Here is a 14,352-nt window from a genome sequence, read left to right on the forward strand (position 1 = left end):
TTAAAGTAAATAAGAGATATTGTGATATCCCAACAATAAACATGTTCCAACAAGGAACAAACTCCAATCTTCACCTGCAACTAGCAACGCTATAAGAGGGGCTGAGCAAAGCGGTAACATAGCCAAACAACTGTTTGCTAGGAAAGGTGGGTTAGAGGCTTGACATGGCAATATGGGAGGCATGATATAGCAAGTGTTAGGTATCGCGGCATAGCAATAGAGCGAGTGAGGGAGTGCTGGATTAGGGGGTGTTCGGGTAGCCGGACTATACCTTCAGCCGGACTCCTGGACTATGAAGATACAAGATTGAAAACTTCGTCCCGTGTCCGGATGGGACTTTCCTTGGCGTGGAAGACAAGCTTGGCGATGCGGATATTCAAGATCTCCTACCATTGTAACCGACTCTATGTAACCCTAAACCTATCCGGTGTCTATATAAACCGGAGGGTTGTAGTCCGTAGGCAATCAACTCCATATACAACAATCATACCATAGGCTAGCTTCTAGGGTTTAGCCTCCTTGATCTCGTGGTAGATCTACTCTTGTACTACCCATATCATCAATATTAATCAAGCAGGACGTAGGGTTTTACCTCCATCAAGAGGGCCCGAACCTGGGTAAAACATCGTGTTCCCTGCCTCCTGTTACCATCCGGCCTAGACGCACAGTTCGGGACCCCCTACCCGAGATCCACCGATTATGACACCGACATTGGTGCTTTCACTGAGAGTTCCTCTGTGTCGTCGCCTTTAGTCCCGATGGCTCCTTTGATCATCAACAACGATGCGGTCCAGGGCGAGACTTTTCTCCCCGGACAGATCTTCGTCTTCGGCGACTTCGCACTGCGGGCCAATTCGCTTGGCCACCTTGAGCAGATCGAAAGCTACGCCCCTCGCCATCAGGTCAGGTTTGGAAGCCTAAACTACACGGCTGACATCCGCGGGGACTTGATCTTTGACGGATTCGAGCCACAGCAAAGCGCGCCGCACTGTCTCGATGGGCATGATATAGCTCTGCCGCTGAACAGCGCTTTGGAGGCCGCACACGCACCGGTTCTGACCATTGATTCGGAGCCTACTGCGCCGATCGAGGATCAGCGGTTGGACGCTGCCTCAGGGGCTGCGATCTCAGAGGCGATCGAGCTGAACTCCAGCCCCGCACTCCGCATGGCCCGTGACTCCGAGGAGCCGGATTCCTCTCCGAACTCCGAGCCCCCCGTGCCCCTGCCGATCGAATCCGATTGGGCACCGATAATGGAGTTCACTGCCACGGACATCTTTCAGCACTCGCCCTTTGGCGACATCCTGAATTCTCTAAAGTCTCTCTCTTTATCAGGAGAGCCCTGGCCGGACTACGGTCAGCAAGGTTGGGATACGGACGACGAAGAAATTGAAAGCCCACCCACCACCCACTTTGTAGCCACTGTCGACGATCTAACCGACATGCTTGACTTCGGCTCCGAAGACATCGACGGCATGGACGACGATGCAGGAGACAAACAAGAACCAGCACCTGTAGGGCGCTGGAAGGCTACCTCGTAATATGACATATATATGGTGGATACTCCAAAAGATGGAGATGGCGATGGAACAGTGGGGGATGACGCCCCCAAGAAACAGCCAAGGTGCCGGCGTCAGCGGCGCCGCTCTAAATCCCACTAAAGCAAAAATGGTGATTCCGGCACGGGAGACAATACTAGCCCGGATAGCGCCGAAGAACACCCACCTCAGCAAGATTTGGCACAGGAAGATGGAGAAGCCAGCCTCTGAGAGAGCGGCAGACCAAGAGGTCGAGGATGATAACTATACACCTCCCTCCGAAGACGAGGCAAGCCTCGAGGACGATGAATTCATCATACCATCAGACCCCGCCGAACAAGAGTGTTTTAAACGCAGGCTTTTAGCCACGGCAAGCAGCCTCAAGAAAAAGCAGCAACAGCTTAGAGCTGCCCAAGATTTGCTAGCTGACAGATGGACTGAAGTCCTTGCGGCCGAAGAGTATGAACTCGAACGCCCCTCCAAGAGTTACCCAAAGCGCAGGCCGCTACCCCGATCAGAGGAGGAAGCACCTACATCACCAACGCATGGCATGGCAGACCGGCCACCTCACGGCCGCGACAGAGAGGCCTCTCGGCCCTCCACCCAAGCCATGCCCCGACGCCGCTCAACTAAGGCACGGGAAAATGCGCCCGACCTGCGAGACATACTGGAGGATAAGGCAAGACAAACAAGATCGATCTACGGATCGCGCAGGCGCCCTACGGCATGTGACAATGATCTTCACTCCAGATACAACAAATCCGGCCGGGCCGAACACAATAGACATAGCTCTTCCGAGCTGTGTCGTGATATAGCCCAGTACAGAGGCGCCGCACACCCGCTATGCTTCACGAATGAAGTAATGGATCATAAAATCCCAGAGGGTTTCAAACCCGTAAACATCGAATCATACGATGGCACAACAGATCCGGCGGTATGGATCGAGGATTATCTCCTTCACATCCACATGGCACGCGGCAATGATCTACACGCCATCAAATACCTCCCGCTCAAACTTAAAGGACCGGCCCGGCATTGGCTTAACAGCTTGCCAGCAGACTCAATCGGTTCTTGGGAGGACCTGGAAGCCACATTCCTCGACAACTTCCAGGGCACTTACGTGCGATCACCGGATGCCGACGACTTAAGCCACATAATTCAGCAGCCAGAGGAATCGGCCAGACAATTCTGGACACGGTTCCTAACAAAGAAAAACCAGATAGTCGACTGTCCGGACGCAGAGGCCCTAGCAGCCTTCAAGCATAACATCCACGACGAGTGGCTTGCCCGGCACCTGGGACAGGAAAAGCCGAAATCCATGGCAGCCCTCACGACACTCATGACCCGCTTTTGCGTGGGAGAAGATAGCTGGCTAGCTCGCAGTAACAACTTATCAAAGAACCCTGGTAATTCAGATACCAAGGACAAAAGTGGCAGGACACATCGGAATAAGCAAAAACGCCGCGTTAGCAGCAACAGCAATGAAGACACAACAGTCAATGCCGGATTCAAAGGCTATAAATCCGGTCAGCGGAAAAAGCCATTCAAAAAGAATAATCAGGGCCCGTCAAGTTTGGACCGAATACTCGATCGCTTGTGCCAGATACATGGCACCGCCGAAAGGCCAGTCAATCACACTAACATGGATTGTTGGGTGTTCAAGCAGGCAGGCAAGTTAAGGGCCGAAAACAGAGACAAGGGGCTGCACAGCGACGACGAGGAGCCCAAGCCGCCGAACAACAATGGACAGAAGGGCTTTCCCCCACAAGTGCGGACGGTGAATATGATATACGCAACCCACATTCCCAAGCGGGAGCGGAAGCGTGCGCTACGGGACGTATACGCGATGGAGCCAGTCGCCCCAAAGTTCAACCCATGGTCCTCCTGCCCGATCACTTTTGATCGAAGGGACCATCCCACTAGCATCCGTCATGGCAGCTTCGCCGCATTGGTTCTCGACCCAATCATCGACGGATTTCATCTCACAAGAGTCCTCATGGACGGCGGCAGTAGCCTAAACCTGCTTTATCAGGATACAGTGCGGAAAATGGGCATAGATCCCTCAAGGATTATGCCCACAAGAACGACCTTTAAAGGCGTTATACCAGGTGTAGAAGCCAACTGTACAGGCTCAGTAACACTTGACGTGGTCTTCGGATCCCCGGACAATTTCCGAAGCGAAGAATTAATCTTCGATATAGTCCCGTTTCGTAGTGGCTATCACGCCCTGCTCGGACGAACCGCATTCGCAAAGTTCAATGCGGTGCCGCACTTCACATATCTCAAGCTCAAGATGCCAGGCCCTCGAGGAGTAATCACAGTCAGCGGAAACACCGAACGCTCCCTCCGTACAGAGGAGCACACGGCGGCTCTCGCAGCGGAAGTTCATAGTAGCCTTCTTAGGCAATTCTCCAGTCCGAGCAGGGCATTGCCAAGCGCGCCCGGAGTAACCCACAGCAGGACCGCCTGGCACACTATGTGCAAGCGTAGCAATGCGACCCCAACCCCAGCTCTCGCGACATAGCGAAACCAGTACCTCGTGTACATAGCTACGCCCTTGAAATACCATGGGCACAGGGGAAGGGGCACAGTAACAGCACACCCAAAATATGGCTTAAAACGTACTAGGGGCTGCCGGATTCTTTTTTAATTTTTTCTTACTTTCAGGACTCCATACTTCGGACGACCTGTTCGGCAATTCGACTGCCGCACAAACGATGCAAGATCCCGGGAGGCAGACAAGCCATGCCGCATAATGGAACTCCCAGGTGGTCTCTGTTACGAGCGGTATACCTGTTTTAAACACAATTCCGCGGCCTGTCCCTGGTCAGGACATACTAAATAGTCCAATATTTTTTGCTTACCGCACTATTTGTATCGTTCGGCTTTGATAAATAGCCTCTCTATAAACAATGCATAGCTTTCTGTCTATTTTTTGCATTATCATCTTTTCATATATATGTTTATGACATGATTGCACCCGTACACGATGGTACGGCAAACACGCCAGGGGCTTCAGTACCCCTCATAATGGTGTGAGAAGTCCGTACACTTTCACAAGTGCGGCACCCCGAACTTATAGCACTATATGCATCGGCTCCGAATCATGATTTGGGTCAATAGTTGGGTTTGCCCGGCTCCTATGTTTTGGTGCCTTACGTTCCGCTCTATCGGCTAAGGTAGCACTAGGAGAACCACTGCGATTGTGCCCTGGTTCAGCTGGGTTAAGCACCTCAGTGGAGAAAGCTAAAACTGACTGTCATGATGTGGCGAGAGACCGGTCGCTGTTCGAGAGGTTTTTCGAGTCCCTAAAGGCTTATGCCGCTTCGAGCGAGGAGCTGGCTTTGTCCGGCCAAGGCATGGATAGCGCCGCGAATTTGGTCTTCCAAACTAGGGGCTTCGCCGAAATTTAAAATTATAGAGTTCTATGGCTAAGTGAGAGTGTTCAAGCATTATAGTCCGATTTCCTGGTTCGTTGTGCTGAGCGCCTCCCTCAAAGGACCCAACTATGGGAAAAAGAGCGCTCAGGTTTATCCCGAACACCCCAGCACTAGTGGCATGGGGGCAGAAGCCGACGACTGACCATCTCTCAATTTTTTGATAAACGGCCGCACAGAAAGTAATATTTTAAATTCAAGCATTGCTTAGCGCATATGAACAAATTTTCAGCGCACAGGATAACATGAGCGAGTTCATTCAAAAATTACATCCTTGGTACATTCATCCGCCACAAGGCGGGCACCAGCAAGAACATCCTTGTAATAGTTCTCGGGCTTGCGATGCTCCTTCCCCGGCGGCGGCCCGTCCTTCACAAGCTTCTCACCGTCCAGCTTACCCCAATGCACCTTTGCATGGGCAAGGGCCCTACGGGCACCTTCGATGCAGAGGAGCACTTGATGACCTCGAGCCTTGGACAAGCCTCCACCAGCCGCCGCACCAGTCCGAAGTAGCTCCCAGGCAGGGTCTCTCTAGGCCACAGCCGAACTATGAAGCCCTTCAGGGCCTGTTCGGCCACCTTGTGGAGCTCGACCAGCTGCTTCAGCTGGTCGCTCAAGGGCACAGGGTGTCCGGCCTCAGCGTAATGAGACCAGAACACCTTCTCCGTCGAGCTGCCTTCCTCGGCTCGGTAGAATGCGGCGGCATCGGATACGCTGCGGGGAAGATCTGCGAATGCCCCTGGAGAGCTCCAGATTCGGGTAAGTAACAAGTAGTTTACTTTTATATGTCTACTTTGCATATAGAATGCCTTACCCGCCGCTATCTTTTTCACCGCATCCAATTCCTGGAGGGCCTTCTGGGCTTCGGCCTTGGCAGATTCGGCAGTTTTAAGGGCCGCAGCAAGCTCGGACGCTCGCGTCTTCGAGTCAAGCTCCAAACTCTCATGTTTTTTCATGAGAACCAGAAGCTCTTGCCGCACCTCGCCGACCTGCGCCTCAAATTTCTCCCGCTCATCGCGCTCCGTGGCCGCTTTCTTCTCGGCCTCGGACAGCGCCTGCTTGAGGGTCGCCACCTCAGTTGTGGCCCCTACAATAAGCAGTATACTCCTGTCATTTTTTGCAATTGCGCCTCCCTATAGGCATTTTTTCTATAAGGTATCTATTACCTTCTTTCTCCTCGAGCTGCCATTTGGCAAGGCCGAGCTCTTGCTCGGTCCGCTCGAGGCCCTGTTTCAGGGCACCCACCTCCGCAGTCAGTGCGGCGGTGGCTAGCAGCGAAGCCTGCATACGCATATTGACTCTTTGTTGTTAGACAACTGCGAAATTTAATAGATCCTCTATACGGCTTTTCTTTCTGAACGCCAAACAGAGCATCAGGGGCTACTATCTATGCGGTTATATTTTTACATATGTTTTACTTACCTCGAAGCCTGTTAGAAGGCTAGCGCAAGCTTCACTCAGTCCGCTCTTGGCGGACTGAACCTTCTGGATCACCGTACTCATAATAGTATGGTGCTCCTCGTCGATGGAGGCGCCGTCAAGCACCTCCAGCAGATTGTCTGGCACCTCCGGTTGGACGGAGGCTGCCGGCTTAGAAGGCTTACTCCTCTTGGAAGGAGTTCGCTTACCGCGGTCTGGAACTGTTGTAGATTCCGGTGCGGTGTCCGGCTCAAAGCCGGACTTGGAGCCCTGGGGGGGGTCTTGTCCCCTTCACTCCTGGAGTCCGGGAGGTTGCCTTGTGGCTCCTCCGTGACCACCTCCTCCTGCCCCGGGGCTTGTCGCGATGCCACTTCGGCGTCGTCTGCAGTGCGGGGGGAGACAGCGGGCGAAACTGAGTCCACGTCCGATGAGTCCAGGGAGCCGCCCGACGATTCGTCGACTTCGGCCCGGGGCGGACTGCATAATTACATTCGACATTAGGGAAAGCTGTGCAACAAAGGAACATCATGAGTTACTCTGATATCCGAACTTACGATTTCGCCGGACGCTTGGCCCTGTTTGGCCACTCCTCTTCGCCCTGTTCGGCGTCGGGGGCGTAGTCCGGCGGAGGGGTCTTCCTTTTCCTAGACCCCTGTTGGGGCGGCCTTCCTCTTCTCTCCTCCCTCCGCTGGGGGGGGGGGAGTTTTCTTCTTCCTCCTCCTCAGTTTCATGGGAGGAGGGCGTCTCGGACTCGTCAGATGACGAGTCCGACACCACCACTCGAGTCCCTGTGGTCTTCTTCTTCTTGGCCTTCTTCTCCGGCACCACATAAGGCGCCGGAACCAGCAGCCTCACTAGTAGAGCTGGGGCTGGGTCTTCGGGCGGCGGAGCCGGACAGTTAATCGGTCCGGATATTGCCCGCCAAGCTTGTCAAAGGTAAGGGAGTTTAGATCCCGCATAGAGTCAAACTATGAAAAAAGCATAAACATCCTGTAAAAGGTGTAGATGGCTTACCTCGCTAGCGTGACGCTGCGAGCTGTATCCGCGGTCCTCGGAAGCGGACGCGGGAGCCTCGGCGCCCTTGAATAGCATCTTCCAGGCGTCTTCGTACGTCGTGTCAAAGAGCCTGCTGAGGGTTTGATGCTGCGCCGGGTCGAACTCCCACAGATTAAAATCCCGTTGTTGGCACGGGAGGATCCGGCGGACGAGCATAACCTGGATTACATTAAGAAGCCGGACTGGCTTGTTCACCAGGGACGGGATGCATGTTTGCAATCCGGTCACCTCTTTTTTGTCACCCCACGACAGGCCCGTCTCTTTCCAGGACACAAGCCGCGTGGGGGGTCCGGATCGGAACTCGGGGGCTGCGGTCCATTTCGGATCGCGCGACTCGGTGATGTAAAACCACCCGGATTGCCATCCCATTAGGGTCTCCACAAGAGCCCTCGAACCATAGGATGTTGGCCATCTTGCCCGCCATGGCGCCTCCGCACTCCGCCTGGTTGCCGCGCACCACCTTGGGCTTGACGTTGAAGGTCTTGAGCCAGAGGCCGAAATGAGTGCGGACGCGGAGAAAAGCCTCACACACGATGATAAATGTCGAGATGTTGAGGATGAAGTTCGGGGCCAGATTGTGGAAATCCAGGCCGTAGTAGAACATGAGCCCCTGGACAAATGGGTGGAGTGGAAAACCCAATCCGCGGAGGAAGTGGGGGAGAAATACTACCCTCTCATGGGGCCTTGGGGTGGGGAGAAGCTGCCCCTCTTCGGGAAGCCGGTGCGCGATGTCCTTGGACAGGTATCTGGCCTTCCTTAGCTTCTTGATTTTGCCCTCCGTGGCGGAGGAGACCATCCACTTTCCTCCCGCTCTGGACATTGCTGGAGAAGGTTGAGGTGGGAAGTGCGGGCTTGTGCGCTGGAGCTCGGGTGCGCAGGAGATGGATAGGCAAAGGAGGAAGAAGGCGTAGGTAAAAAGGTGGATCCTTGTCCCCTTATATGGGTGGATGCGGTTGTGCGTCCCCACCTACCTAGTAAAACTCGCTTGCCTCCCAAGCGCCGTGATAAGTGGCGCGGTTGGGTTACCCACGTCCGTATTGATAAGAATCCCATAAAAGGGGGGTACACGATCTCTGCTTTGACAAGACGTGCCAAGGAAACCGCCTCACAAAACACGCTGAGGTGGAAAAATGAAATCGATTAAAGTAAAGGACTTGGCTGTAGTGTGATGACGCACTGCAGAATACGTCAGCAGATTTGATTTGTGTTGATATTATTCTCTCTATGGCAATATGTGGATGCTTATTTTGCAGAGCCCGACACTACTCTTGGTGTTTACAATCTTCTATGAAGGACTTGGAGGAGGAACCCGCCTTGCAATGCCGAAAACAATTTGCGCGCCAGACTCGTCGTCATTGAAGCCTGGTTCAGGGGCTACTGAGGGAGTCCTGGATTAGGGGGTGTTCGGGTAGGCGGACTATACCTTCAGCCGAACTCCTGGACTATGAAGATACAAGATTGAAGACTTCGTCCCGTGTCCGGATGGGACTTTCCTTGGCGTGGAAGGCAAGCTTGGCGATGCGGATATTCAAGATCTCCTACCATTGTAACCGACTCTATGTAACCCTAACCCTATCCGGTGTCTAGATAAACCGGAGGGTTGTAGTCCGTAGGCAATCAACTCCATATACAACAATCATACCATAGGCTAGCTTCTAGGGTTTAGCCTCCTTGATCTCGTGGTAGATCTACTCTTGTACTAACCATATCTCAATATTAATCAAGCAGGACGTAGGGTTTTACCTCCATCAAGAGGGCCCGAACCTGGGTAAAACATCGTGTTCCCTGCCTCCTGTTACCATCCGGCCTAGACGCACAGTTCGGGACCCCCTACCCGAGATCCGCCGGTTTTGACACCGACAACGAGCAACTAGCAAGCAAAGATAGAAGTGATTTCGAGGGTATGGTCATCTTGCCTGAGATCCCGCAAGGAAGAAGCACAAGTCCATGAAGAAGACAAACGAACAAAGTCGAACGGGTCCTCACAAACGCGACATTATCGGAACTAATCCGAAGAAGCAACACCGGAAAGAAGCAAACAACAAAGTAAACAACCATCATATAATCATGGCATGATGCACAACCAAGTATGATGCATGTCCGGTTTAAAGATGCATGGCAAAGTGCACAAACAAAACTACAAGTTAAGTGGAGCTCAATATGCAACGAGTTGTATATTGACGGAACACCACATTCAAGTTATTTAGTTCAATCTCGTTTATGTACCCAACAATATTAAATGTTGATTAACATGGCAAGAGGTGAAGCAGAAGATACCTACCTAACTAGGCAAGTTTAAATGAGACCAGAACAACAAACAACAAGTCCAGAAAAATCCTCCTGTGCATTTAGCAATTTTAATGCAAACCACAATTTAAACATTTTAAATGTTATTATCATGATGCAGATGACATGTTCAAGTTTATGCCATTATTTATTAAAAGTTGACAAGAGCATTATGAAGTATTTGTCACCATGGTGGAAAGAAAAGGGGTGACACGACAACGATAACGATAACGGTATGACGTCATCGTTCCGGTTCCGGTACTTGATTGAGATACCGATGCAAAGGGGAAGTGTGCAGATGCGTGCAAAAGATGGTGGGGCGCTCCCGGATACCACGTGTCCCATGAATCGACGACGGTGTCAAACGAGGGAACAGCTAACGTTCACGGGCGGATTACAACAACCAACATGCATCTCATACAACTCATGCATACGGTCCATGAGTGGTCGTCTCGGGGTTATACCTTCGAAGCGTGGTCAAGTGGTGTAGTCGTTCATGATCGTCGTGGGAAGTAGTGGTACTCGGCGATGGTAGAGGAAGTGGTTGTTCATGGGACGGTAGTCGAACTTGACGGTTCCGTTACACGGGTCCTTGGCAACGGTAGTGGTACACATTTTGTAGGGTGCATGTCGTAGATGTTCGAGGTCACGGCAAGGATCTTGATGTCCACGGGTTCGACGGTAGGGTGCATGTTTTGTAGGCGAACTTGGCGTATCCGTGCAGTGGTCGAACTTGCCGAACGTCTGGAGCATTACTTGACGATCCAGGTATGGGTCTTGCAAAACCAAAGTGGTCAAGTGCGGGGACGTCTCGGTCGTTCAGCGAAGAGGTCGTGAACTGATGTGACAGCAGGCGAGATACACGGCCATGATAGTCTTCGGACTTGAAGTTTCGTGTAGTCGAACTTGAGGTGGACCCGGACCGGCTGGACTTGGCGCATTCAACAGCAAAAATACACAAAACGGGTTCGGGTCTTCGGTGTCGTGGTACTTGGTGATCTTCCCTGTTCGGTGGTCTTGTAGCAGCAGCAAGAGGGGAAAAACAAGGCTCAGCGGGCAGCAAGGGCGTGGAGATCTCGTGGAGGTTGTCCGAGAAGGGGATGCTCGAGGCAGTAGGAGAAGATGGCCGGGGTGCCTTGGCGCAACGGAGGCGAAGCAGAGAAGGGCAGCGGCGGCGCACTTGCTGGGTGGAGCAGGTGCGGCGGAGCGGAGCAGAGCAGCAGCGGCGAGGCGAACCAAGGCGGTAGAGCTGGCACTCCGGCGATGAGCAGGAGATGGCCGGGGTGAGGAATGCAGGGGCAATGGGGCGGCCGCGCGCTTGCGGGAGCGAAGCGATGGGCGCGGGCGCATGTGGAGAGGCTCGGGGTCGCGCGCGGGGTGGCCCTCCTGGAGGTCGCCGACGGCGGTGGTTGGCGATCAGTCACCGAAGCGGCACGACATGGTCGCGACTCCCTGTTGCATGAGGAAAAAATAGCGATAGGAGGGAGAGAAGGGGCGCGTCGGGTCCCATGGGTGGCGCTCCTGACGAGGACAAGGGGGATCGAGGAGATGGGGGAAAAGGCAATGAGCGAAGGCCCCTGGCGGCGCTGAATGGGCATCGAGGGGGAGAGTGAGGCTGCGAGGGAGGTGGGGGAGTCGGGCTCCCTGGCGGCGCGAGGGGAGAGGATGAGGGAGAGAGCAAGGCTGCGAGGGAGATGGGGGAGTCGGGCTAGGTTAGGATTAGGTGGGGCGCGACTGGGCCTAGGAGAGGTGGGTTAGATGGGCCGCTGGTTGGGCCTCGTGGCCTGCTAGGCTGTTGGGCTCCTCTCTCCTCTCTTTCTCCTTTAACCGAAAATAAATAGAGAGAAAGGAAAAAGAAGGGGGGTTTAGGGAAAAGAATTTGAGCAGGAGGACAATTTTCCTGGACTCATAAAAATTAAGCATGACCACAGAAAAATAGAAGTGGCAAGATGGCAGGAATTATATTCAAATTCATTTGAATATAATTCATATGGTTTTGAATTGGGACTAGGTTTGGTGTGGCCCAAAAATGTTCAGATTTTTGGTGGAGCTTGGAAAAAAAGGACAAAAGAATTACCGACAAAGTTTGAGAGTCGAAAATCGGAAGAAGGAAAGGTCAAGGATTTAACATGCAAGTGGGTTGCGGATAATTCCAAATTAATAGAATACTTTATAATAGCTCCCTAAATATTGGGAGGGTATGTTTTAAAGATAAACCACCATGTGAGTTCCCTCGGTTTAAATGGACCGAAGATCCATGCAATTTATTTAGTGAGTTTTAAAACGGGTTGCATGATGACATGATGCAATGCACATGATGCAAAGATGAAATGCAACGGGCCAAACAAATCACACGACGAAACCCGGAAATCATGGAAGTCACCTGAAGCTCCGGTCTTGGGGCGTTACAGGCCCGGTGATTTGACTTGCCATTATCATTTTAACTGTGGCGCTATGACTGGTGTGAGTCTCCGATTCCTGACCACCTCCATGCAGGCGCCTCTCCCGATGCTCCACCATGTAGAGGCTGGCTCTTGCTTGAGAGCCCACTCCTCCACTTTTTCCTTGCCTCTTTCCCCCACATATGCAAAAATGCCATCTAAAGCGGGCTTATAGCCCACTATTGTACTTGATCCTACAGGTGCTAAGCATGCCACATAGGCATAAAGTTTGACGTGGTAAGTTAATTAAGAAGAGAGAGACTAGTTTGGTGACCCCAGGAAGAAACGGTGATAAGCGCGTGTACCTAGATGAAGCAAACTTAGCAACAAAAAACTAAGCAGCTATGCATTGGGGACTTGAGTTGCTAAGCCATTTAATGCCCATAGCACCTCATCTAAGCACCATTTCATTGGAAGAGGTCACTCCTTGGCAAATGCAATAAATACTATGAAGAAAGACATAGAGAGAAGTAAACAAAAAAAATACTCTTATAGCCAACCTTATAGCTAACCTTGTTGTATGAGTGACTAAGTGATGACTATGTATGACATGCCAACATCAGATAGCCTAACGCACCGTGTTAAATCTCCAAGGGCACGACTGCGCGAGTGAGGTGACAGTCGTGGTAGGCGCGACCATGATACAGGCTGCTGGCAGGCCTTGGATCTGAGATCAAACGGTCACATGCTAAGTTGCTGAAAATTTGCAGAATAACAGATAGGATATTCACCCATAGGTCTAGAATCACGCCATGCAACCGCTTGATCTCAGATCCAAGGGCTCTTGGAAACCCGTATCATGGGAGAATGGAAAGCTTCGTATCACCTATAATTTTCCTAACGCTTGACAAGACATCGAAAGCCATTTAATTGGGCGTCGAGTAGACATGACATCTAATTGGGCCCCCATAGTACTATCCATGAATCCATTTATCCACCAGGCAGGCGACTACCCTGCCATTTGCACGCGCCCCCCACTCGACATTTTTACAATCGATAAACCGCTCCTAGTCATCCCGTCCTTCCACATTACGATAGTTCCACTAATCCTAACCCTCGTCCAAAATCCATGGCGTCGCAAATCTCCATGATTGGCGGTGAGTACAAGGTTACAACCATCACCAGCGATGAGTTTGACGTCATCTACACCCGTTCTTCCACAATGGTGAAAGAATGCCTTGCTCGATTCAAAGGCATGTTCGAAAACTCAAATGATGAGTGGGTCGCTGCACTAGATGTTGAGTACACCACAGTCCTGGGAAGCGAGAAGAATTTAACGGAGGCACAGAAGAAGAAGCCCGCCGTGATCCAGGTTTGCGTGCATGACTTATGCTTGGTCTACCGCATATGCCATGCCGACGTTGAGTGCGATGAATTTAAGAAGTTCCTCAAGGGCGGCCGAGTCAAATTCGTTACTATAAACTTTAGGAACGACAAGGAAATCCTAGATCGGATAGGCCTCGTTGTAGGCGACCCCTTCGACCTCTAGAAGGAAGGGCTGGTGCCCTCTGTCGGTGTCAAAACCGACGGATCTCGGGTAGGGGGTCCCGAACTGTGCGTCTAAGGCGGATGGTAACAGGAGGCAGGGGACACAATGTTTTACCCAGGTTCGGGCCCTCTTGATGGAGGTAAATCCCTACGTCCTGCTTGATTAATATTGATGATATGGGTAATACAAGAGTAGATCTACCACGAGATCGGAGAGGCTAAACCCTAGAAGCTAGACTATGGTATGCTTATATGTTGTCCAACGGACTAAAATCCTCCGGTTTATATAGACACCAGAGAGGTTAGGGTTACACAAGGTCGGTTACAAAGGAGGAGATACACATATCCGTATTGCCTAGCTTGCCTTGCACGCCAAGTAGAGTCCCATCCGGACATGAGACGAAGTCTTCAATCTTGTATCTTCAGAGTCTAACAGTCCGGCCAATGGAGATAGTCCGGCTGTCCGGAGACCCCCTAATCCAGGACTGCCACAGTAGCCCCTGAACCAGGCTTTCAATGACGATGAGTCTGGCGCGCAGTATTGTCTTCGGCATTGCAAGGCGGGTTCCTCCTCCGAATACATCACAGAAGAATTTGAATATAAGGATAGTGTCCGACCCTGCAAAATAAGTTCCACATACCACCATAGAGAGAATAATATTTCCACAAATCCAATTTGCTGACTTG

Source organism: Triticum urartu, chromosome 3A (genome assembly GCF_056163025.1).
Source record: "Triticum urartu cultivar PI428250 chromosome 3A, HENAU_Tu73, whole genome shotgun sequence".
Classification (NCBI taxonomy): domain Eukaryota; kingdom Viridiplantae; phylum Streptophyta; class Magnoliopsida; order Poales; family Poaceae; genus Triticum; species Triticum urartu.